At 42.2% G+C, this 27,019-nt stretch overlaps 1 protein-coding gene across 4 annotated transcripts in view; it reads left to right on the top strand.

Annotated features, from left to right (window-relative positions):
- LOC139614596 (dehydrogenase/reductase SDR family member 13-like) overlaps positions 1–27,019 on the top strand; it is a 138,835-nt gene that overhangs the window by 30,087 nt on the left and 81,729 nt on the right. For all 4 annotated transcript variants that reach the window (XR_011687095.1, XR_011687094.1, XR_011687096.1 and 1 more), the window contains one exon: positions 4,219–4,364. The gene's annotated coding sequence lies outside the window, so the exon portion shown is untranslated. The remainder of the gene's footprint in view (positions 1–4,218; positions 4,365–27,019) is intronic.

Genomic DNA, 27,019 nt, shown 5'->3' with positions numbered 1-27,019 from the left:
CCAGAATTAATCCTGAGCAATTTTTCTGCACCACTTGTGCTTGTGATAAAGGAAGCCTGAGCATTCAAATGGGCTGGGTCCCTGGTGGCATTAAGTTCTTACCATATTGGGCTGCAGTCAGGCCTGCAGTGTGAAGAGGGGACTGGGGCTAACCACTGAGCCTTGCTAGGCTTAAAACTCTATACCTCTATATCTCTCCCTCCCTCTCAGTCTGTCTCCTTTCTAAACAATCTTCCTATCTCACAGATTAGACAACAAACTCAGCAAGTGCAATCAATACCAGTGGAAAATCTGCTCAGTTATTGTGCTGTTCACATGCATTTACCTTCATACCTGCACTAAACTAATTAAAGGCAAGTTAGTTCAAGTGGTATAATCTTCTGAGCCCTTTTAAGGCTTTGTGTAACTTAGTTGCCCTATTTCAATTTCACAGCTTACCTCACCAATTTGCAGCTGCTTATTGCATTTAGCATGGCTGTATTTTTAACCTCTTCAAACCCACTGACCCACTGACTGGGCCAGTGTTTACAGACTCATGCTGTGCTGCCAGACTTCGGCCAAACCCAAAGAATTTTACTCTAAATTGTAGTCGATGCTCCAGCATTTCCAAAGACACCAAATACTGTATGTACATGGCTGGATTCCCAACTGGGGAAACAATAGGGTTATGTCCTCAGCTGAATATGATAAAAAGGATTAATATTGGTGGTATTTAAATATTTAGATTTAAATATGCCTACTTTTTGGCCAAATAAGGACACCGTACCTCTGTGGCAAGATGCAAGAGGTACTGTGTCACAATGAACCTTTGTCATGAGTCCAATATGAACCTAATCCTTGGAGATAGTGAGCTGTGTCAGGTCAAGGTGACAAACAACATAAATAAAAAGTTACATCAACCCTTCTGATAGGTCTCCTAGCAGCGGTGTGGGTGGGGCACAAGGCCTGACCCAGATTTCTCAATGAGGAAGTCAGACTAGATGAGCTTCCAGCCCCAGTTCTCCATTTTTTTTTTTTCACTTTTTATGTGAGAAAACCATGTTAAACAAAAATATGAATCATAGCAGAGGATTTCTACATAATTTAAAACACATCTGGAGAGAAACTTTAGGTAAACGTAACAGTTATTTAGAAGAAAAAACTAAAGTGATAAATAAAATTATTACCAAACTGACCAAACAGCAGTAAGCTTGGTGCAACCCTGTCTCTAGAATGTTTACATTTTGGACAAGAAGGTGGAGCTTATGAGGAGTGAGGGGTGGAGCCGACCTGCTCTGTCCTCTATCCTGATTGTCAGGCAGGTTGTTGTGTGAGGTACAGTCTGTCTGTCAGCCCCACCCTAATGCATACCATTAAAAAGTGAACATCATGTTGTATTGAAGAAGACTTCAAATTAGTGATTGAGACCATAAACTCATTAGGAAAATAATTACTGAGGTAATAAATCAAGTGAGAAGTAGGGTCATTTTCCCATAGACTTCAACACAATCTGACTTCTTTTTGCAACCAGTGCAGTTGCCCCCTGATGGTTATTAGATAGAATGCAGAGTCATCCATATTGGCTTCTCTTTTCAGAATCTTCTTCTATTTTTATATACAGTCTGTGGTTGTATCTGAAGTCAGTGTCAACTTTCTGTATTAAACCAGACCACAGTCTTTCCTTAAGGTTAACCAAGTGTCCAAATAAAACCATAACCCCTTTAATAACGCTGTAGTCACTACAATTCTATGATATTTTGACAGAAAATATTGTCTGTGAACACTTAACCTATATGTTCAGTATTTGTGTCTTCCCAAATATCTAAATTAACAACATATCCTCATTAACATGAATTCTCATTCCTTACTGGGTGTTCAGGAAAAATCAAAAATCAAAACATAGTCCAATTTTATTTTTTTAACCCAGGGTCCTATGAGGGGAAACCTGGTCAGTCAGGTTTTGAGGAAATGTGTTTAAAATGATGCAGAAAAAATGTAGAACATTGTCAAGGAGATGATTTACTTCAAACTAAAATCTACTTAACAGGTAAATTAAAGAGGCAAACTGGATTGAAAGGGGTGAAGGGGAAGGGTGGTGTGGTGCTGTGGCTGGATTTGGGCAGCGGGTACTACAGTCTGTGTGCTTTTGTGTGTGTCTGTGTATGGTGGAGACTCGGAGCTTGACGCTTCCTCTGGTTAGATCTAAAACGTAATCACGGCAGCCCTCGCATATGCCTCGGCTCTATAAGCCACTGTTTTCACAGATAGTTGATCGAAGGCCGGAGAGCCAGTGAGAGATTGAGTCCTGGCCTGGTTTTGATAGATAGAGCTCTTTATTCAGACAGGGGAGAAAAGGGGAGGGTGGGAGTGGGGGGCTCTGCTGAAAATCAGCAGAGGCTAGAGAAGAGAGAAGAGGCAGCATCACAGCTGAGGTGAAGGGTTTTTGGAGAGTGGGCACAATAGCCTATCACAGACAACCTGCCGCTGCAACAATCACGCTAGTGGAGAATGGAGAGATGCAATGGCGCTCAACCAGACAGAAACGTATAAAACTCTCCAGCCAGCCCTATTATACCCACTGTAATAAAGCCCAATAGTCTGATAGCGCCTCTCCTCTCACTTTCAAGCTATAAAAGTCACCACTGAATGCTGCAACCGCTGCAGGAAATTTATGTCACGCTGTTTATTTGTCCTTCCACACACTTGGTAAAGAATTGGCTTCCTTTTAATGCTGTTTGAGTCTGGGTTGGTTGCAGACAGAGGTGGATTTTTCTTCTGTTGTTTGCACTGAATTAAGAGGTGCAGGGTTTTTTTTGCAGACTGAGTATACATACAACAAAACTGAGTACACTCCAGTGCAACATCACTAGAATATTAAATAATTAAAAAAATATATTATCTTAAAAAAACTGTCTTATTTTTAAGTTTTGAAGTGTAGGGTATTTGTAAGTATAATTACAAACAAAGAGACTTCATTGAAAACAGGGACACTTAAGTACAACCTCAACACAAAAGCGTGAGTTTACCTGTGATCACTAACAAAATGATCAGACAGGTAATTTCTAATTAGGCCTAATTGCATCAACAGCGTTGGTCAGGTTTGTGCGTAATGCAACGTGGCTCCATGTGGTAAAAAACTGCCTGACAAAGATGTGAAAGGGTACAACAGCATCTGTAGGCTACTGAACATAAACTGACACACAGCTGTAGCCGTGGTTAGGAGATAAAGGAAGAGCCACACTACAGATAACAGACGGCCCATCGCCTGTCCTTGTAAAATGAGCCCACACATAATTCACTATTTACACAACCTTGCATTGAAAAACTTAATTTTAGGCATTTCATTGTTTGCAAAGGAGCCTAGACACTGAAAATCCCCCTCAGAACAACAGTCTGTTGACACACTGTTGACTCTATGTCCACATGTTCTGGACCATTTTGTGTTTTTCACAAAAAATTTATTTGTTGAACATCTACCTGTGGTTTTTTTAAAACTGAAAACAAAACAAAGTTTAAATAAAAGTGGGTTATTTAATCCTTATTATAAAATGTTCCTGTCATTGTTGTCAGGTTTGAGTAATTTGATCAATTATAAAGGTTGTTTATGCTTCTATTTTTAATCAGACTTACAGTTAAGATGGATTCAGTCATATGTATCAGGTCACGAATAAAATCTAAACCAATCACAAACAGATTTCTAAAAAAGGTATGTGTCTAATAAAGACTAGACTGATAACACTGATTGATTGATTGATTGACTGATAGATAGATAGATAGATAGATAGATAGATAGATAGATAGATAGATAGATAGCATTAAAGTTTTTCATATATAAACAAAATTGTTAATTTATGAACATACAGTATTGTCAAGGTCGTTGATCTTGCTGTTGTACCGCCATGTTGTTGTCATTTAGATTCTGTTAGAAACAAACCTGTTGACTCTAAAATAAAATCTTCACTAATATAAAATAAATATATTATGAAGCCAGTTACAACAGTGGAAATACAGGTTTGAAAAGACTGATTAAAGCGTTTGGGTGTAACACACTTTGCCACTACGGCTGACATGAGCCTAATAGCCACACAGCGCATTCAGGAAGTATTCAGACCCCTCCACTTCTGTCAAACAGACATCTCTTATTATTCTTTCCTAACATGTGCTTTCTGAAAGCCCACATCATTTCTTGTTTCATCATTTCACTGTTGTTCTAGTTACATTTGTTCTCCATGTTTTCAGAATTTATCGGACATCACTGGACGTCCGGAGGCTTTAGGATGGCGAAACCTTTTGAAAACGGGGCCGGTCAGTGACAGAATCCTTACCTTATCTGTCCAGCGAGAGGGAAGCTGCACTCAGTGCTGAATGACATGACACGACACCAGGTAAGCTACAATATTTCATAATCTGTTCTACCCACTGCCAGACTTCCACAATCATGCACAAATGTCAAAAACGAAGTAAAGGGGCCGTTGCTGGTGCAGAATGCAACACAAGTTATCTGTCCACTCATGTATCCAGGTCAGTGAATCAACAAAACCAGCAAGATTCATATTATATCACATTGTATACAAATTAATGTCAATTGTTTTTGAGATTTTTCAGTCTGGACCAACACATTGCAGCAATGCAAATATCACACTGGACCACTGACCCAGTGAAGCTACTGCGAGGTCACAATTACAGAGAAAAGTACACAGACCATTACCTAAGAATTATCAACTTTTTTAGTATCAATATAATATTTGGTTTGTTTTCTCACTCACTGTTCACTTCTTCAGAAATGGCCTGCATCTCCTTCACCTTGAGCTTCACCTAAATTGTTCTTCTCTTTTTCACTCATGTTGTGTCTTTGTGCTGCTTCTGGTGACGGTATCTGTGTCAGCTCATTTAATATGCAAAATTAGACTTGACTGACTTTGATTGACATGTCTGTTGTCTTTCCTTTACAACTAAATCTCTGATACATTTACACCTAAACATGATTGTGTTATGATTCTTTTGGGGATGGAATCGAATCATCTTGCTGGAACAACATATCTTCTAATATCAGCTCATATTCACTACGGTAGTGAGAAGGATTTTTTTTTTTTTTTTACCTCCATCATCAGGTTATGTTTTCAACTGTTTCTGTCTGTTTGTCATGGGGGGGTGGGGGGTGGGTCAGCGGTGAACCCATTCAGTTTTGGGTCAGATCTGGATCCTTTATGATGAATTAGAATTTTTTTCTCTGAAGTCTGGTGGATGTTGTTTGACAGTGGCCTTGGCAGAGGTCTGCGCTCTCTGATTGCTGTTCGAGTTCAGTCTTCTCATGGATGTTTTGAATGTTTTGTTAAGAGGATGATTTTTGTGTGATGAAAATTTAATATTAATTTGATTATATTTAAATCATTTCCACCTTATTGATCTTCACCCAATGACTGGACTGTGAAGACACTAAACAATACCAGCTAAACATCAGTTGCTTAAGATTGTCATTTTCAGCTCAGTGCACCACTGTGTTGAAGTGCAGACGCAGTATCTGGACCACAGGCTATGGTGGCTGATGGAGAGGTGATGACTTCTCACACCCGTCTCTATCACAACTGCAGGGTCAACCTCTGGACTCTAGTTTAATGATATTATTCAGCATCTCTCTCCTTCTCCTTGATCTTTCTGTGACACTTCTTTCAAGTTATATGTGAAGGGTTTTTTTGCCCGTGTTTTGTCTGCATGAACACGCTCATTCACTGCACATCACCTTGATGTGTTTCAAGTTTGCTTTAAATACCTGCTACATGTGCACACACTGATATCGGAGAACCTTGTGATAATGTGTTTGATAATCAGTTAATGCAGGATGCAGAGAATATTGTGTCAACCATTAATTAGAGTTTCCTCAGGGTCACTGCTTCGTGTGCTTAAGGTTTTGTTCTGGGCCCTGCTGTAATTATACCCATACTCAGAGTAAAGAAATTCACAAGATCTCTTCAGTCGCAACTTCACAAAAAAGGACTTAAACGAACCGAACAAACACCTTGAATGGAGAATATCTAACAGGGCAGATATATAAGCCTCAGAGCATCCACATTGCTTTGTTGAGAGGCTGTTGGAGTCCTTGGCGTTTTGAGGGAAGAATGCAGCCCATCTTGATGAACACACAGGTTAAACTCAATATCAGTCAGTGTCACAAACGTGACCTGTAAAATATTCCCTTCAACGCAGCTGTGGCTTTGTGGCTGGAGAATATATTTGGAGAATAGACATTCATGAATAGCCTTCTCTGATGCAACGCTGATTGGCCACTTAAAGAAGAAAATAAGCCGTCTCTTTCAAACACAATGGTAATAGTGCACGAATAGGAGCTGCAATGAAGTAAAACCGGGGAAAAACAGGCAGGATGACTGACAGGTCGATGTCGTAGGTCTCATTAGTGAGGCCCTTACAACTGATCATAGAACAAAAACATACAAGCGCCAGAGCGCAAAGCTCATGACAGCATCAACACACTAACCCTTTGCTAAGCTAGTTTCCATTGCTGTGCCTGTGCAGGATGATATGTTTGCCATTGGAACAGCAGAATTCTGACAGACCAGCTTAGCTACAGCTGAATGGTCCAAATAAATAATAAATTAATTTTAGTTTGTTCTAAATGATTAAATGCATTGACTGTGAGATGTAGCCAAGATTTATTTTCATTTTCATGTATAAAATGCATCAGCATCATATACAGAGTCGGTGTCCTATAAGGACCTGGACATATAACTTTAACTTTACCTTTTAACTTATTCGAACCCAAATCACCATCTTTTTCTAAACCTAACCAAGTAGTTTTTGTGCCTACAAATCATGAATATTATAGTAACCACAGCAGCAAAGGTAGGTTCTCCATATAAATTCATGTTTGGTAAAAGCCAGATCACTAAACATGGAATATGTCAAACAATATGTTTTCCACACGTCAGCTGTTGCTGCAGACAAAAGCAGAGGAGGGGCTCTGCATCTGTTGTAGAATAATCTACATGAGAAAAGACTGCTGCAGCGCCCCCTCCCCTCCCCTCCCTTCCCCTCCCTGTTGGCTGATAGAGGACTCCACCTGAATGACATTTACAAATTACCCGGCCCAGAGTGCTTGGTCCCCTGACCCATGAGCCTCTGCTCAGCACCCGGAGAGACTTGCCAGCGTTTTGTCATATAATTACTGCAAATCCTCTGAAAGTAGCCCCCACCTACACCCACCGCCAACACCACCTGCACCACACACGCACACACACACCCTGCATTCCCTCTCCTAGATGTATGCACACAGATGCATGTAGGTGCATAAGAACAAACTGGCAGAGTTGAATGTTAATGTGTGATGAGCTGCTATCTGAGTGTCCGTGACCCTGACAGACTGCAGGTCAGCAGCAGTGTCAGCTGCAAATAAAGCAGAGAAGAAGAAGAACAGAACCCAGCAAACACGTGATGGACAGTGACATGTAGTCGTGAGTATAAATATCAGACATAGAGTGTTAAAACTTACACTCATTGAGCTTCCTCAGTTCCTATATTAGGACCACCATACTAATCCTGGGAGCAGGACCATGACATATGTGGTTATCTAGAATGCAGAATTCAGTGCTGCAAGAATACTGCTAACATAATTTAATTAATCGTGATTATAATAACAACATTATCAAAACACAGCCTTTCTATTAGAATAATAAACATTGCACCCCATGGACCGTCAGTCGGTTGACACTGCACACACTGATTGTGGGGGATAATGGGCTCTGATGTTTCATGAGCAATTGTGCATCAATCACGCAAGACCAGGACGCAGTAGTGGCTGACTGATGGCGAATGATAGGTTGGATCAGAAACTGAGACAGGATGAGGAGGGAAAGAAAACTGAGACGTGGTTCAATGTAGAAATAAAGTTAATGCTAGAAGCTAATGCTAGCAGGTAGCGTCAGATACAGATTGAAGGATATGAATCTGAATGATGAGCCAGCAGTGGTGGAAGAAGTATTCAGGTCATGTTCAGTAGTAACAGTAACAAGTATTCAAACAAAAATCTATTTTAATTATTGTCTGTGTTTTGGCTTGGTTTTGTTTCTTTCTGTTTTATCGATGAAGTGTGATTTTAATTATTGATTGATTTATTTGTTGGTTTTGTGTGTGGACCCCAGCAAGACTAGCGACCACTGCTGCTAAATTCTGGTAACAGGATGACCAACATCTTATTCCTGCGAACACAGATTTTTCCTCTTCCAGTGTGGGGTAGAATATACTGTAATACTGTAATTCACAGCCAGTGAAAAATCCAGACAGAGTCATCTTTTTAGTTCTGAGTTATTACTGTCACCATCATTATTAGTATAACCTTTGTGACAACTGTAGCTGTAGGTGCAGTCCAGTCCAGACCTGAGCTGAGACTTGTGTGTGTTGAGGAAAAAAAATGTGACTGTCCAAATAATCACAGTCGAGAGTATAACTGTCAACCTGTCAACACAGTAACACGTTACATAAAAAACATCTTGTGAATCTTTTCTGTATAAAAGGTAACTTACTCCCTAATAGGTCCCTTTTTTAGACAGAACACAGGCCACAGTGATTTTTCTAAAACCAGGAAATATGACAGAGCAAGAAAGATGAGCTCCATCAGACGATGAGACAAACCCTCAGGTTAGCCAAACTTATTTCTCAGAGAGAGCAGAGACAGATTGTGACTGTTGGTCGTAAACATCTATTACAGTTCACAGACCCATTCCCTGCTTCAACTCTGACCAACTGTATTTATCATAGCTGTGCACACATACAGTTTTTTCTGTGCATAGAGGGAACATTTACTTTAGTTTTAAAGGCGTTCCCATAATATCCACAGCTTTCAGTCATAGCTAGATGTGAACTGACTGAATATAATCAGATTCTTAAAACAAGAAATCAGCCACATATTTGTGAATTCACTGCCAGTATCCAGCTCTGAGTGACTCTGCTGCATTCGCCAAACTCCCTCTCTCTCTCTGCCTCTTCCTCCCTCCTCCCCCTCCCTCGCTGTCTGTGTTCAGGGGCATACGTGTGTGTTATGTTTGCTTGTTGCCGGCTCTTTGTATATGTCCCTTGATGCACACAAGTACAAAACTGAAAAGGATAATCTAATTGAACAACTTTAAAGCATGTAGCTGATTTCATGTAGTCCGTTGGAACGGCCCTCATTCCTCCGTTGTTACCCAGCCGAGCGTGAAGGTCAGCTGTCTGCCATCGACAACATGCACAAAATGTAAAATCAGGCTCTCCCTCCTCCCTCCCTCTCCTCCCGTCTTCCTTTGGCGTCTCGCCCATCTTTCTTCTCTTCTTGAGCATTGATCCCAGGTCTAATCCAAGCACAAACACATCCACAGACAGCTGGGTTTAAGTGTGTGTCTGTGTGTGTGTGTTCATGACAGGTTTGGATCATTGTGTATTTCTGGAGGCAGGTATGAGGTTTTTTTTTCAGCCACTATGTTTCACATTTAATTGTCTTTAATGTCTTGGAGCTTTTTTTTAACCTTACATACACAGGTGTGTGCTTTTCTAAACTATGTCCAAACTATCAGTCCAATTTACAACAGGTGGACTCCAATCAAGCTCTAGAATCGTCCTCAAGGATAATTAAAGCAAACAGGATGTACCTGACCTCATTTTGCAGTGATATAGCTAAGGGTCTAAATACAAATTCCAAAATTAGATTTTTAAAGGTGCTATATGTAAGTTTTTGCTATCGCTACATAGCCTACGTTAGCATTAACAGGTACTTACCAAGAGCTTCAGCTATTATGTTTACAAGAACAGAGGTTACTGTTTCTTTCTCCTCTCATGTTGGACTGAGGGCAGACAGGACGCTATAGTGATAGTGAGTCACTGTATTATGAAATGGGACAGTCTGGCGCTAGCTGGATAGCATGCTAACTTCAGTAGAGGAAATGAAGTGACAGAAACTGAAGGAAAACACGAACTCACAGGTCTCTGTGAGTTACATTTGATGCTGAACTGGTGAGTGAGCAGCTGTTATTGCTGAAGTTGGCTTTGTGGCTATAGTAAAAACCTCACTTGAATAACCTTTAGACTCGAGGGCAAATATGGCAACTTCATCCATTTGCAATTAAATCTAAAAACACAATGAGGTATGCTCAAAGTGAATACCTACCTACCTCAGTGTTTCCCACAGAATTAGACACAGTAAGCTAGCTATAGCTGCTTACTGGCTATTTCTTGTCTTAGCCTCGCTGGTGCTGTTCTGTTGCTCTTCAGATTCAGTTTGTGATTACTGTGCATTATTGATGTTTATGGCTTCTGCATGCTTGAAGGTGACGTTGTGTTGCTGGCTGCTCCTGTTTGTGATCATGCTGCTGAATCTCTATACATTCATTTGCATTGGAATTATTAGTATTAGTCCACAGAGAAATGCACACAGCACGTATTCAGAATCTGAGCCTTAAAATGAGCCATCAGGACTTCTGTAACTTTGTGATGTCACAACAAAGTCACTGCCCTCAGCCACGCCCCAAGCCCCGCCCACGTGGACCCACCATCCAACCTTGCAGGATTTGGTTTCTCTGAGTGTTTACTTTAAATTTGCTACATTTTTAGATCGCTCAGAAAATGGTCAGCCAATCAGAAGAGAGGTTCTGACCCTCTCTTCTGATTGGCTCACATTATGGATATCAACATTTGAAATAACTCATATCAAGTAACAACATACAACATGAATAAAAAAAAAAAAAACAAATTAAAAGATATCGGAGGTGACAGAGACCAGGAGAGGTGGGGTATAACAACGATACAAATATACGTCCTCCACCTGGAGCCACCAGCTCCCTCATTACCCCACAGCTACGGTCACTGAATACTGAATGTTAAGCCACTGTGGTTTAATACATCGTCTTTTCTTCTTCAGGCTCTGACCACATGATATCAGAAACCTTCTTGTTATTGAGAGAAGGTGTGAAGGGGTTGCAGGTGAATCAGGTTTGCTGCAGCTTTGCATCTTCATCTAACTCTCTCTCACATTCTGCCCCTCATCCCCCCCAAAGCTCGCTCCCCCTGTCTGTCCCGGTCTCTGTCTCTCTGCCACACACACCCCTCCACCTAGTATTTAAGTCTATTCACTATCCCTCTGAATGAGATCTCCCGCTGGAGAGAGTAAACAATGTCTGGCAGAGAGACAGAGAGGCATACAGAATGGAGGATTCACTCGCCTCTATTAGCATCTTGTCTGTCTCAGAGGGGAACAGAGAGCAACCAGAGTGGAGGATGCTGGGATAGCCTGCCTCAGCTGACAGCCTCTCCTCCGCTCAGAGCCGCAGGGTTCAGGGCCCGGAGTCCCTCATTTTTCTTCTTCGCAATTCAACTATTATCACCCAAAACAGGAACACGCCTCTCTGAGTGGAGCGTCGAGAAAAGTTGTCAGTGTTAATGTCCTCCTTAGTTTCTTTAAATATATTTCTTTTCCTCTCAAGTGTAAAAAACTTCAGATCATGAATTTACAACGGCCCGAGCTTGCTCTTCAATTCACAGAAATGACTCTCCGGATCTCATGAGCATGTGCGAACTCGCTGTTATCTGGAGCTCGTTTAATTTCATAATACTTTTTGAATGTGTTTTCTTTCTTTCTTTCTTTTTTTTAATACTTAGATTTGAATAAGTCTTTGATCTATTTATGTTCTCACTCAAACACTCTCCTCGCTCCCAAAGATGAAAAACTTGAAAGCAGTACAGCCAGCTAACTCCATTATTTGTTTTACATCAAAAGTTTCATTAATTATTCCATTAGCTGAAAGGCAGGGGCTGCTGGGAGAATGACACACACACAGAGAGAGTACGAGAAGATTTTGAAGGAGAGCATGAGTTGACTGCCGTTCCTCCACACCTTTATTATTCCTTCTGAAGGAGGGGTGAAGGTGAGCTGCAGGGGGAGGAACTACAGTCTGGCTGAAACAAAAAAAAGCAAGTCACCTTTGTTTTTACCTCCAGAACTTTCTACACTAAGGTGGAGTTGTTACTCTATCTCTACAGCTGATTTAGCATAACTTATAGATGAGAAAAATCTCAGCCATGAGCAGGAAATTCAGACCTATGTTGCAAAAAAACGGAATCAGCTTTTAGCATTGGAATCATGTGACATTAAAGTGTGCATTATAACAACCACAGACTGTATATGAAGATGGACGTAGCCTCCTTCTGTCACCTGTAGGTGTCTGAAGCTCAGAGAGGGCTGCTCCGCCGTCGCCATCTTGGCTAATCCAAAAATGGGCAAAGAGTTCCGTGCAAGTCGTTTAATAACTGTGGCAAACATGCTCCTGATAGCATCGTTAGCACAGCTTGATACCTGCTAATTAGTGCTAATATAAAAATAAAGTAAAACTGAAATTTTACTCATTTGAAAACACAGGTGCACAGACTTCCTCATATCCTGTCACAGCAAACCATATCATCTGTCTGATATTTGCAAGAAAAAATGTCTCGAATCCGCTGAGGTGAAGTCCAGCAGACAGTTAGCGCTCTGTGACAACACCCACCTGACAGTAGCCACGCCCTCCATTATGTATAACTTCAAGCCCTAATAAATTGTAAAGAGGTGAGTTATAAAAAAAAAAAAAGATCACCCCACAAGGAAATGATCTCTAGAGACCAGAACAGTTTCTGTACCAGGCCGTAAACATGTTTATTTCTGCTATATCTAAAGTTGGACATTTGAACATGGGAGTCTGTGGGGCTGACTCACTGCTGGAGCCAGACTCTAGTGGTCATTAGAGGAACTGCAGCTTTTGGCATTTTGATGTTGGCTTCATTTTTCAGCCTTGGAGGCTGCTGTTTTGTAACAACACATTATCTCTCGAATCTTCGTGGAATGGCATCAGAATGCGTCGTTAGAGTTAGTTCAGCTTCAGGTTAAAGGGAACCAGTGTTGCACTGATAAATTCTATTAAAACCCACTGAAGATCGTCTCCATCTCTCAGTTGCCTTTATTTTAACTGGTATATTATGTGACTGAAGTGATGCCCCGCAGGATATAGAAAAGAAAAACAGGGTGGTGACAGGTGAAGTCCAGCAGAGGAGGAAAATCTAATATGAAAATGAAAATGTAAATGTGTTGAGGGAGGGTGGGGGTGTTGAGGCGGAGGGGGGGTAGTGGTTAGCAGTTTTTCAAGCTGGCCCTAATCCTCCCTCTGCGGGGCCCAGATAGCGATCGCTAACAGGAGGCCGACACTGGAGCTCCTTTGAAATGCAGAGCGGCTCGGTGTGTAAATTGAAGGCGCCCCGGCGCTGCCAGCAGATGACACATGGCACTCCTGACCCTCAGCGCCCGTCCTGGGGCCACAATGCCACAAAAGTAAATCTTGCACATCAGACAATTTAATTTTCAGCACAGAGGAGACAAGTCGCACAATACCTGGATCCTTTGAGATGATAATGCCCCCCCCCCCCCCCCCCCCCCGCCCCAGAAGCGGATCATCATTTAGATTTTCATAGTCTGTCCCTTTCTGTGCTGACCTGTGAACTCAGGCCTGATGAACAACAACAGTTAGCCATGTTGTTTCTGTCTTTGAGGTGCTTTGCAGTTATGAGCCCGTTAGAACTGGAGATTAACTTTACTTGAAAGAAAGTCTTCACATCAGTAGCAGAGGAAGTTTACAGGTCCATTTAAATGTAGAATAATCAATACTACAACATGGAAAAAAATGGGGGGGTGGACATTTAATGACTTAATAAGAAAAACAGAGAAAAATCCCCCCAGACTCAAACCAGTGAAGTTGCAATACATGGTCAATGTTTTACACACAAGCCACTGGATGATCCTGTTACAACCTAAAAGTTTGTATTAGTAGTATAATTAGTAGTACAATATATTTAACAGTGAAGTGTACTCAACCCAGTGTTTGATACCATGCGTGCTCCACTTTTCCTGTACAGGATTTAAAATGTCCTCAGGATCTATGCATGCACAGAAAACAAAAGGGAAAGCTGAAGACCTCTATGAAGGATGTTATATCTTTGCCTGTCAGCAGTGCAAAAGTACTGACCCGATTTGCACCAAACTTGTTGAAGGGATGGGACATGGGCCAACGACGAACACTTTAAATCTTGGGTCAGATCCGGATCGTTTATGATGAATTTGAATTTTTTTCTCTGAAGTCTGGTGGATGTTGTTTGACATTGTCCCTGGCAGAGGTCTGCACTCTCTGATTGCCCCTTTAGTTTGGTCTTTTCATGGATGTTTTGAATGTTTTGTTAAGAGGCATACGATCACCAATAGTCAGGAACTTTTCTGGACATTTTTGAGTGCTGATAGCTTAATTCTAACATTTTACATTAATTTGATTATATATAATTAATTTCAACCTTATTCAGCTTCCCCCAGTGACTGGACTGTGAAGATATGAACATTACCTGCTAAACATCAGCAGCTTAAGATTGTCATTTTCAGTATTTGAGCATTCAGCTCAGCTGTGGCTGGACCACAGGCTGTGGTGGCTGATGGAGAGGTGATGACTTCTCACACCCGTCTCTATCACAACTGCAGGGTCAACCTCTGGACTCTAGTTTAATGATATTGTTCAGCATCTCTCTCCTTCTCCTTGATCTTTCTGTGACACTTCTTTCAAGTCATATGAAGGGTTTTTTGTGAGTATTTTGTCTGCATGAACAACTGCATGCACACCCCCTTGATGCGTTTTGAGTTGCTTTAAATACCTGCTACATGTGCACAAACTGATATTGGAGAACCTTGTGATAATGTGTTTTATGCAGGATGCAGTTTATTGCAGTTCAGTATCACCACAAACATGATGTAGTTCACTGTCTTCTTTAGTGCCATCTTTGTTAAAATGTGTCATGATAATATCTCTCAACCCACAATTTGTTTGGATTCACAAATCAACCAGAAGTCATAACTGTGCAACACACTCCAGATGAGTCCTACATTCATTCTACTGCTGAAGAGTCTTTCATTTTCCTTCTCTAAACTTTTATTCAAGCTATTTTCCTTCATTTCATTTTCCCTTGGCTGATTCTCTTCAACAAAATGCTCTCAAAAGAGGAAGTGGAAAGTAATAGTGTTCTCTAACATTTGCACGCTATCAGTAAACTATAATCCACAGCTCTCTCCCACTTTGTCTCCTTTTCTCCACCACGCTGCTGGCCCTGCTGTGGCTCGCTGCCGACCCTGCTGAGGTTCGCCGTCACTGGCAGACGGGGATAGACCGTGGCCGTTCTGCCAACTTACCAAAACCAAGCCCCCCCTCCCATGTTCCTCCACTCTCAACCTCCTTCTTAGTCAGTCTATTACATGGCAACTCATGTTCCAACACAAGTTCCTGGGCTTTCTGCGTCTCATTGTATTTCACACCGGCTTATGCTGGCGAAGTCGCTCGATGCTAACAGTCATAAAGCTGCCTCATACTGCGCAGGTCCGTGAAAATAATATCTTGTTATTTTTCCTCTCTCGGCTTATGTGATTGGTTCACCCGTCATGTGGAAAAGATGGTGATGGATGCTCTAATCTACTGGAGAGTAAAGGGAAGGGATCCTCTACAGCTGGAGATGGAGGAGAAGCTAAAGTCCCATGTAACATGAGTGCTAACAGCTGCACAACTCAAGTTTAAGGGAAAGTAAAGACAAATCTGCATTTTAATACAACCAGCTGCAAAGGAAATTAAATACAACTAGGGACAGTGTGATTTAAAAAAAAAAACAAAAAAAAACACCTATATATTTTCATTTATATTTTAGCTAGGTTACCAGCATGGCTGCCAACATCATTAAACCAGGTATGCTAACAGGGATCTAGCTTGGACTTGAACCCCTCCTCCCTCACCTCCCACCATTCCCTGTTCCAGCACTACCACTTGCCCACGGCCCCCACATATAGATGGAAAGTGACACCGTGATTGTGTGTGGGGCCCGGCCACGCTCAGATGAGGGTGTCACTTCTGCCTAGCCTGATTGCCACATTCGGCGGGCATGGCGGCGAGGAGTTAAATTGAGGGAGAAAAGGTCGGGAGCCAGTGGTCATCTGCTCTCCCTCTTTCTCCCCCAAATTACTTGTCCTCTAGGAGGGGAATGAAAACAGACAGGGCCCAGCCCGGGCACCTGGAGCCTGGGAGATGATCCGCAGGGCCAGCAAGCCCCTGGGAGAAGAAAGTGAACGACGAATGGGGGGGTGAGAAATAAAGCAGGGGGGGGGGGGGTTGCAGGTTGGGTGGGGGGATCAGGTGTGTGCGTGAATGAGAGAAAGAGGAGCTGGTAAAGGTGTCAGACTCAGATGAGTGCACAAAGCAGGTGATACTGCTGTAGGAAAAGGACAGAGGGTCAAGGCAAGAGTGGAGTCCCACAGATAGCAGTGGAGCGTCTGAATGTAAGGTGAAGGTTTCATTTCAGCTGTGTGTGTGTGTGTGTGTGTGTGTGTTTGTGGTACATCACTGGCTGCAGAACACAATCTGTGGCATGTAAATTAATCTGTGTTTCCTTATCTCATGAGGAAAACAGAACATACACATTTACATACACAGATCTGATTCTCAGATTCAGATTTTTTCAAGTCTGTCTCAATACAACACCCACCTGCCTAATGCATGTTGAAATACATGAGTGGGGGACCAGCAGTGAACACCAGACTTGTCTTGTATGTATTCATCTGCCATGGCTGAGACAGGAAACACAGTATGAGGAAAAACAAATATAAAATTTCATGGCAAGGTAAGTTTATTTATATAGCACCATTCAGACACACGGCAATTCAAAGTGCTTTACAGAGGCATGTCAAAACATTAAAAATAGAACATTAAAAACAATAAAGACAAATTTGAAAAAAATAATCTAAGTAAGTCATGTTAAAAGAAGTGCTGCAGTGATAAACTCCCTGCACGATCAGGAGGAATTCCTGCATTGACCAACAAGGGTGCACTGTCCAATAGGATGTGTGTAATTTTATTCTTCTAAATAAAATGATGCTAAAATTTTACATTAATCAAAACCCAGTCAAGGCCAAAAAATCTCTGGTCACTAATCCTCACCCTCATATTCTGCTTCACTCAGAAATAAGTCACAACATGGAAGATGACGATGCTCGTTTGTTTTACTGGTGTTACTGTCTTTCGGTTGCTACAGTGAGGGGCCCCCACACCCGATCACCATCCACATGTTTGCTTTGGCAAAGGTTTTACACCAGCTGCCCTTCCTGATGGAACCTGGGTTTTTGGGGGGGAGCCGGGGATTGAACCACCAACCCAGGGTTCAGCAGCTAACCTGCCCTACCACCTAACACATGACCCCCCCTCTGCTAGTTTACTGTGACAAAAAAAATCACACTACAGTTCTAATTTGTTAGATTAATAGAGGACACAAACACCAATTAGATTTTTTACACTTTTAATGGTTTCATATGACTACTGATCTACAGTGGCAGTAATACTGCAATGCACCAGTAAGGACAGTGAGCTGGTAAACATGGATTTTTTTAAATTCTTTTAATTGATTTATTTATTCTTTTATTTTTTCCTGTATTTTTTCACATTTATTTTGTTATTCTTTTACAGATTCCTATGACTCCATAGTGAACTAGTGAACTTGGGCTGAGACTTAGTGTCACAGTGTCTCTACCTGAAACTGCTTCCTGCTGTTGACTTGACCATGTAGCATTTTAAAACAGGATCAAACTTATAACCAGGAAACTGTTTGTGTTGGTGGTGGTTCATCAGCTCTTGGGTCTTATTGTTTCAGACAAAAAAAAAAAAAGAATAGCTCTACAAATTTACTGTAATTTAAACCATGTTCTGAGATATACTCTTAAAAACCAAAAAGTCGTTTTAAAATTCAGTTTAGTTTTACAGTATTTCATCTGTATTTCTATTTCATACTACATAGAATAACTATATAGGATAAATATAAGCCTTTAATGAACAACCTAATAGTAGATAAAGTAGTAAATATTGGCCCCTGAAAAGCACCATTCTGGGTAATAAATACTTATGACTACCTGCTATATTTAAATATCTAACTGCACATATAATGGCACTGTCTATTATTTACCTTTTCTAAATATTTAATATTGACATTTTACAGTTTCTTTTTTATACTGTACACTTTGCTGCTGTAACACTGCAGATTTCCCCAGTGTGGGACTAATAAAGGACTGTCTTATCTTATCTTATGACATTGAATACATATCATGATAGTAATACTTCTGTACAACTGTGAATGTAGGGTATTTACAGGTGAAATGAAGTTCTTCTACCAGTGAGTGGCAGGCCCTGTGTAAACCACACATTATTTTCACTAGAAAACCATAAAAACCAACAATGGATTAAAAACTATTTTTGATAAATCAGAGCAGAAATAATCCATAGCAACTTTAACACAAGGGAGATAATTATAAATAAATTCTACAATGAAAGTGAGCGTACTGTGCAGGAGTGTGTTTGTCCTGTGCAGATCTGTGTAACCGTCCTGCAGAGCAGATGCTGCTCTCTGCAGATCCGAACAGACGTGCTGTCCTTTTCTGCCCCCATTAGGTGGCGCTGTGGGCCAGCTCCTCTCTCTGACGCCATCCATGATGATGTACCTCACATCATATACAGTATGACACAGCTGCCAGCCTCTGGTGGTGCGTTGGTGAACGCCCGTGGGGCTGCTGATGCAGAACTTGGGGCTTACAGTACAGGACGGCTAACAATTAAACTAAAATGGTATCCTATTGATGGCCGGCCACTCTTTTGCACCGGGGCAATTAACCTGCTAATAATACAATGAGCACGAGTCCCCCTCCTCATCCAGTGCGCACACACACACACACACACACACACACACACACACACACACCTACCTTCCTCCTTCCCTGAGCTCATAGCCCCTCAGGCCATAAGAGAGCCATTGGATTAGAGGATGCTAGCAGAGATAGTTTAACGTAATGAACCATCAAGATGAGGACTATTAAAGATGATTTGCAGTGTTCCAGTGCAGAGAGGAGATAGGAAGAGTGACCTGAGTTTGGCTTGGATTGATGGCGTTAACTCTTTCCTCTGTCATTGTTAGGCAGATAAAGAAGGAGCCTTTTCGTCTCAGACGGGAGGGAAATGAAAAATGAAGCAAGTTGATTTACACTGTTTTGAGTGGAGGGAGTAGTTTCCAGTGACATCGCACATTAGGCCAATAACCGGTGTGTTCATGCATCAAGTTTAGAAACAGAAGAGCAAATATATATCGTGTAGTACAGGATAATTGTGCAGCAAAAACACACACACACAGTTACACACCCAGTTATTTGTGCTTCGCAATTTTTATTTGTGCTTCTCAGTTTGTCTTTCGTGCTTCTGTTTTAGTTTTCATTGCAGTGAATGGACAAAAGTTCCTGCTGCTTTCCTATTGGTGCGATAAACTCTGAGTCATGTCCTGCAAGGAATTCTGGGAAGTGACCACAGAACTCTGATGCTGAAATTGAGGCTGATATCGAGTTATTGGCACACTGGGGGAAATACAGAATCTATCCATGTTCCTCCTTAGTTCAGAAATCAAAACACTTGATGACAGCCGCCATGTTGAGTGGCGTAAACTGTAGCTCTCATTTAAACTACTAAACACCCCCATTTTTCTTGTTTTTATTGAAATTGCAGCAGCTCAAGTCCAGTCCAGTAAATCCTTAAATGGTAAAAAGGTTGAAAAAAAAAGTTTAGGTCACCAAAAACTGAAAAATCCAATAAGTGTGAAAGGAAACAAACCTTTTTCAGGGATGAAGAAACTGGTGACAAACAATTCCTGCCAGTTGATGACTTACAAACCCTCTGTCTGTACAAAGGCAGTGTTGCAACGAATGGTGTTGCATTATTAGGACCATACTGTACTGCAGGAAGTAGGACTGTTCGGTCAGGGCTTCATCACTGAAGTTTTTCAGTGTGGAGATCTTCACCAAAACAGCATGAACGTTTCAGTTGGCTTAGTGTGGATGCAGGTAACAAGCTAACAAATTAGCTAATAAGCTAACTAGCATTCACTCATAATAAATGCAAGTGCATTTTAGATATCTGAACCTTATTCCCAGAAGGTTATCAGTCATTTACAGTGAAGTTTTTAAACCAGTGATGATAAATAATAGTTCAGATCAGCTTTTAGTTTTACTGCCTGATGCTAAGTGCATCTGAGTTCTGTTGACTTCCCAGAGTTCCTTGCAGGATATTTGGATCCACCATGATGACCAAACTGAGAAAACTAAAGCCCACTTCACATGTGCACAGGTATGTATCACAAACATGGGTTTTCCTCTTTGATTATTAAAGAAATAAAATAAAATCCTGTCCACAGAAGCAGAGATTTGAAGAATCATCGACATGCATTTGAAAACAAAAACACACTGAGAGCAGGCCAAACTAACAGGCAGTGATCGAACACCGACTGTGAAGCCATATTGGCCAGCTGCACAAAATCACCTGATGTAAACAAAGGGATAACAATGGATGCTCTGACATCACAAGCCAAATATTCTGTTTTCCCCATCCTCGTGTCAGCTCAGACAACATCTTCACCCTGGTGGCACAAAGTAAAACACAGTTTACATCTGGACAAAAGGCCAAAAAGCATAGAAAAGGCTGTGTTAAAAAAACACACAAACAAACGTATATTTGTGGACTGAGCCTGAGAATGTCAAAGAAAAACTGAGAGAAGCGAAGGTAAAAGTATTACTCACAAAACAAGAATAGGACCAAAAACCAAACAACAGCAACACAAGTTGTGATTTTAGATGCAGAGCACATTTCTTAGCATTTCACAATTTTTGTATTTGAGTCTTCAGTTTATGTCGACTGCTTTGAGATTACACAACTTAACAGACACATTTTAAATATACACTTGTATATATGCAGTGTGTGCTGTTCATCCGTTCCTGCTGTATCTCCTGTTGTGATGCAAGCCTCGTCTCTCAGCCCTCTCTCAGCATGAATGTAAAGACCGAGCGGAGCCCCTCGCCGCCGTCTGCAGACCTCACTCAATCTCCCAATATCTCTGCAAGCAGAGGACCAGATTGAAATTTTCTCTGGAGTCTCCCAGGATGAGAGCGGACGTCACTGGAGGATACTTCCCTTTCTACGCCTCCTGCTGCGGCCCTATAGATCCACGCCTCAGATATTTCTCCCCAGATGGGAGTGAAGGCGTCAGCCGTACTGCGGGAACGCTCTGGATTCACTTTAGATTTTAAATCTAGTCAACGGTGGCAATTCACTGATAAACAAAGCAAAGTCCATCTGGCATGAAAGCCAGCATCCTCGGAGAGCGGGAGCGTGTTTTCTAGATTGGAGTTCTTATAGCTGATCCCCAATATAGTGATAGTCACACAAAAGGAACAAAGCGCTCTGTGTTTGCCTCGACATTCTTTGATAATTTCAGAGCTAATTTTCCCCATTGTCATTTCAGCTACCACTGTGGCCTATCGTTCTGGGTGTGTGTGTTTGTGTTCACATGTGTGTGTTCTGTAAGCAGGATAGGAGAATAAATATTTACCATCTGTGGTGGGGGGTTTTTTTCGCCCCTCTCTGTCTCTCTCTCTCTCTCCACCGTGCAAGATTCCTGCACTTTTTCTTTTTTATCAGTGCTGGAGTTCTGCCATGGGCCTTTTTAATTTTCTGCTTTTGTGTTTTTAGCTGAGATTGACAGGCTGCTCTCTCCCTGGAGCATTGTTCTATTAATCTGTTTAATATGCTACAGAAACATTCGAGTGCCGGAACAGGCAGCTGGGGTAATGGAATCGCAGCAGGTAAAGGCGGGCTTGCATATCTGACGACTGGCGAGGGGGCAAGAGAGGCGCAATAGTCGGCTTGGCATGGCACGGTAACGGTATTCGAAGACTCCCCACCCCCTCGACACCTTGTGACCTTGTATGGGTAGACAGGCGGACGGATAGAATGTGTCCCTTCACATGTTGTGGCCCCCCCCTCGTCGCCGCTCGTCACTCACCATCACCCACCCTCTTTGTGCACCTGTGTAGATTCCTCATGAAGAGGCACAGCCTCACCGGCTTCCAGCGTGCCGCCCATGAGCACTGAACTGGAGCGGCATGGGGCTAAGAGTGAGGCATGTGCATTGAGAAGTGACCGCCAGCAGAGCGCTATACATTGAAAATGGTTGGTAAATGCCAATGTATAATTGTACACCCCCTCCTCTTGCCCCCTTTTTCCTCCTCCTGCCCCCTCCTGCTGAGGCAATGAGTTGTGGTTTAATTAACTCTGCCTTAATGGGTACACAGCAAGACGGAGGTGGTGTGGAGGGGGCTGGTGGTGGCTGGAGGTTGCAGGTTTGCGGCATATGGCACTCTATAACAGCGCTGTCCTCCAGAGATAAGCCTCAAAACTGTTCACTTCCCTCTGACAAAAAGCCCTCCTCCAGACATCCCGCCCGGGCTAAAGACAGTGGACACTGTGCCGAGGACAATGACAGTCCAACTTGCGGGCTGAGGAGTGAATAGACTGAGCCGAGTGCTAATGACATAAGAGCGAGATAAGTATGCACATAAATTCATCCTCAAAGTCTTTCCAGCCTCGCAGACAAGGTCTAACCTCGTTTTTATCCTCCATGTAACGTGGAGAGGGTAATGTGCTGATACTCTGACTTAGGTTAAGCTTTTGATCAGGCTGTTATCCCGAACTGGCCTGGGGATGGAAAAACAAAGGAGTCACAACTGGATTTTCGAAGCGCGATGACACTAAGAGCAAAGATATTCCGGGGGAAGGATTTGTCACTTTTGCTTTTCCCCTGAACTGACAGAAGAGAAGACCTCAGAAGAATCAAAAGCAAATGATTCCTCTCACCACCACCACTTCTCGTCATTCTCTACGAAATAATGCTCTCATTACTCGTCGGGTACAGGCTCGTTCAGTCCTACGATTGATTTCGAAGGCAGATGAAAATGGCGCCTGCACTTAGCATCAACCGAAGCTTTTAGTTCCAACTTTTAATGAGGTGAAACTCTAATCGACACTCTCCATTTCACTTCTCACTCCATCCCAGACGTTACTGTCGTAACACTGTGTCCTACTCTGGGATGCTGGGAAAATGCCCCTGCCTGATACATCCCCTGCCAGTGTTTGGTTCCATTAACACCACCCCTTTTTTTGCCTTTATCTCAGCCACGTAACTGAACCTGTATATCCACCATTACAAAAAAAAAAGCTACTGTGACAAAAAGAAATTAGGCGGCCTGATGAAAAGCGATTGGAAGGGAAGTTGTGAAGCTGCAAAGGGCCTCAGATCAAAGCGAGCCACCGGTAATTAGAATACATGCTGAAGAGAAGCAGACGTCGGCAGAAATCAGGATTTTAGCTGGAAAATTACCTGTTGAGCTGTTCAAATAATAAATGAGAGCCATGTCTTGGTGAAGTAGGGAGACTAAGACGCGGGGCTTTGCAAAGTCAGGCTCACCGGTCGCCTCGCTTTCCCAAGGCAGTGTGACAGACATCGGAGGGAAGAAATAATCTCACCTATTTTCAGTTCCCCCCTCTATATTACAGTCTGGGTTTGTGGAGTTCTGTCTTTACCCCCACCCCTTTCCTCCCAAGGACAATTTTCTTTTATGGCTTTACTCGTATTTTGAGCATCTTTTGTTGCCATCTACTTTTCTGGTGTTTGAGTCTCTGCTGCCTCACACATTAGATTCACAGCTCTTTTTGATATCATCTGTCATGGACGACTTTTAGGAATCAGTTAAATGTGGAAAAGGAGCAATGTGGGTCGCTTATATCCATCAATGCGCCATTTTCAAATTAAATCTGATCTCTTGGTAGTCTTGCAACAATGAGCCACATGGGAAACAGCTTATAGCTGCATTCCCAGAGGCAAAACATCCCAACTGAAGTCAATACATATTTCCTTTCCATCTGCCACAAACATTTAACATTTAGCTTTGTTGTGCTCGTAGAACAGTGACTTGTTTCATTTGATTATGTTTCTGAGGGTGATGTGTTGCAGTAGCAAAACTTCAAAGAGCTCGTTTACGATGAATGCAAACATCAACATGCTTTCCACAGTGTCAATGCTAACATGCTAACATGCGCACATTAGAAGGCGTAACGTTTACGGTATTAGCATGCTAGCACTAAATACAAAGCACAGCTGTTAATGCCAACATTAGCTATGGAGCAAAAGCAAAACGAACTAGCAAAACAAATAGCTCCTTTAATAAAAATGCTGATTTCAACATCCTTTTTGCAATGACAACGCAGTAGATATAACGTTTATGGTATTAGCATGTTAGAATTTGCTAATTATCTCTTAATACAAATTGCGGCTCCTAATGCTAACGTTAGCTTTGTAGCAATAGCAAAGCTTAGAAATACCTTACAGATCTTTTAGATAAATGCTAATGTCAACATCCTTTTCACAGCGACAATTCTAGCATGCTAATGTTTGGTAGATATGTTTACAGTGTTAGCATGCTAGAATTAGCTAATTAGCACTAAATGCACAGTGCAGCTGATACAGACGGGAGCTCATGTGGAAAAATCATGTGGGGAAGATGAAATCGTCACTTGTAGGTCAACTGATGTTGTGTTTCTGTTGCTGTGTGAACATGTCTGCAGCCTCACACACATACTGGATACTTGCACACAGAGATTACACTCATAAGAATCATGTGAAGTCATTGTGGAGATAGGGACCAGTGCTGCTGTTTCAGAATGACTTGGCTTTGCCTCCCTGGTGATGTTGTGTGTGCCTGTGTGTGTTTATTTGTGCACAGTGTTTGCAGTGGCAGCCTGAGACTCGTCGGCGTGCTGTAAATGTCACCCATCATCAGGCGTTTGTGCAGCACGTGCCCTTGTAGGAAGGGGAGAGTGCCGATGTTGCAGATCCCAGCCTTTGATTTAGACACGAAAGGCAGACCGGCAGCAAACGCACTGAGGCATGAAGGTAAATTCCCATAATTCACAGCTGAAAGGTTAGCCAGTGGTGCGCTTTGCTCCTCCCTCATGTTAGTCGCTAACAAATGTCACCTGATTGAAATAAGCACAGTTCTACATTCTGTGTGTGTGAGGGAGTGTGTTTGCTGGTACAGCTCCTCTAAAACTGATATAGTGTGTTTTGTCAGAGGGTCTCGTCTGGGGTAAATCTGCAGCGTTGGTCTGCATCAGCACACCTTCACTCAGCCGGTTCATGAGCACTACGAGGGCAGCAGCCCCACTGATACGGGTTCTCCACAGATATGAAGGGGCTGAGGCATTTACATTGAGCAACCCTCCCCACTGATGACCATCAAGGCCACTATAATCACATTTACACCAGTTGGTATTCTCCCTTTTTAATATGTACCGTCTCTAAATGTGATGCATAATATGTTAGCCTGATAATAAGATTTAAATGCTAATTCATGGTATTCTGCATAGTTTTGCTAATCGATCAAGCTGTGGTTGTTATTTTATCAATGAAGAAATAGGTCTGTTATTGTAATCTGATCAAACTGTGGCGCTGTGCTTATCTTCATTGTTGTGGCCATTTTTCTGTCCTGCTGTATCTAGCAGGACTGTTGTGGATGACAAGCAGGAGATATGACAAGTTAAAAAAAATGTTTACAGGAAGTATAATACGTTTTTACTGTCTCCCGTTGATGCACTTGATGACCCAGAGTGACTGTCATAGCCCCTGAAACTGCAACATGGTGATCTGAAGCTGTATTGGTTTGGTGCTACCCAGACATTGAGCGTTGCTAACGGATCGGAGCAGTCACGTGTAGTAATGGGACATGGGGGAGCAGGCTGCATGAAGCCCTGATTTGAAGCTTGTATGGTTTTGCAGAAAACTATATGACAAATGAGGCCTCGCGTTACATGGGACACGTCGTTTCTGGTTTCTGGACGAAAGCGTCGTAAACACCTGGAACTTTGTGGGTTGTTGTTGATGGTAGTTTATGTGTCGTCAGCAGAGTTTGTAGCTGTTGAGTTTGAAGTACTTGTTATTATGATTATGATTATGATTAGGAGAAGAAGGAGAAGGGACAGAGGGCTATAACTGTTCTTTATAAAAAGGTTCATGAATGACTTGGCTACTGCACATTAACTTGAGCAGCAGCTGTTGAATGAAGCTTTGAGTGATGCACCTTTTGGGTGAACCAGTTGGCTGGAAAGGTTCGCTGCTTCACGAAGCTTCATTTGGCCGTCGCTAGTCACACGGTGTCCTGTCCCGGTAGCCAACACCTGTACCAATCATATTCTGGAAAACAGAATGTGATACCAAGGCAGCAGTGCTTCTACTGCCGAACGATTTTCAGAGAGAATCCTAGTTTATTATAACTTGGGTTTATTGTTGTAGTCTTATCATTGTTTATATCAGGACTTGTCTGATGCGGTGTCCTGACATCTCAGCAACTGAACTGGCATCTACAGTGTAAATAATAAAAATAAAACCCATGTTGTAATAAAGTGGATTTGTCCTTTAAGGCATCTTGTTTGGTTCCTTGCTTGTTTGTTTGACTGACATGAGACTCAGTATGTCACAGTCAGCTTGTCTTTGTTAGCTCCACCCAAAGTTCAGTCATGGCTGCTGGATGTTCTGGCCTGAATTAGTTGACCAAAGTGTGGATTAAACAAACGTCCCCTCAGAAATCTGTAGGTGCCACCACAAACATGTTTTCTCAGAACAACAAATGCAAACATTTAAACGTACCATAGGTTTGGTTCACTGCTGTGGGAGTGAAGAGGAAACTTGCCTTTATGCAAGAGGAAATGTCACTGGTGATGAGTTGAATTCTCATAGAGGAATATGCACAGAGGCAAGAGCAGTTTTCCAATTCTGCTCCTTTTATTTCTCCTGCTTGCCTCCTCCCTTTCTCTCCTGGAGTTAAATGAATACCCACCCCACCCCCCACTCCCACCCACACACACACACACACAATTGAAAATATGGCATAAATTTTACATGACAGCCCCCTGGTTCATTACAGCCCATGAGTTATTAGCTAATTTGCGGCCGTGAAATTTCGAACCACTATGAGTGAACTGAGGTGTCAAGAGTTCGCTAAATGTGGTGTGTGGAATTTGATGTTTGATGGGCACCTTCTGGAGAGGAG

This window comes from Trachinotus anak, unplaced genomic scaffold (genome assembly GCF_046630095.1).
Source record: "Trachinotus anak isolate AG129_WGS33_773 ecotype Australia unplaced genomic scaffold, CSIRO_AGI_Tana_v1 ptg000034l, whole genome shotgun sequence".
Lineage (NCBI taxonomy): Eukaryota > Metazoa > Chordata > Actinopteri > Carangiformes > Carangidae > Trachinotus > Trachinotus anak.
The sequence above is the reverse complement of the archived record's forward strand: the minus strand, read 5'-3'. Positions and strand labels throughout refer to the sequence as shown.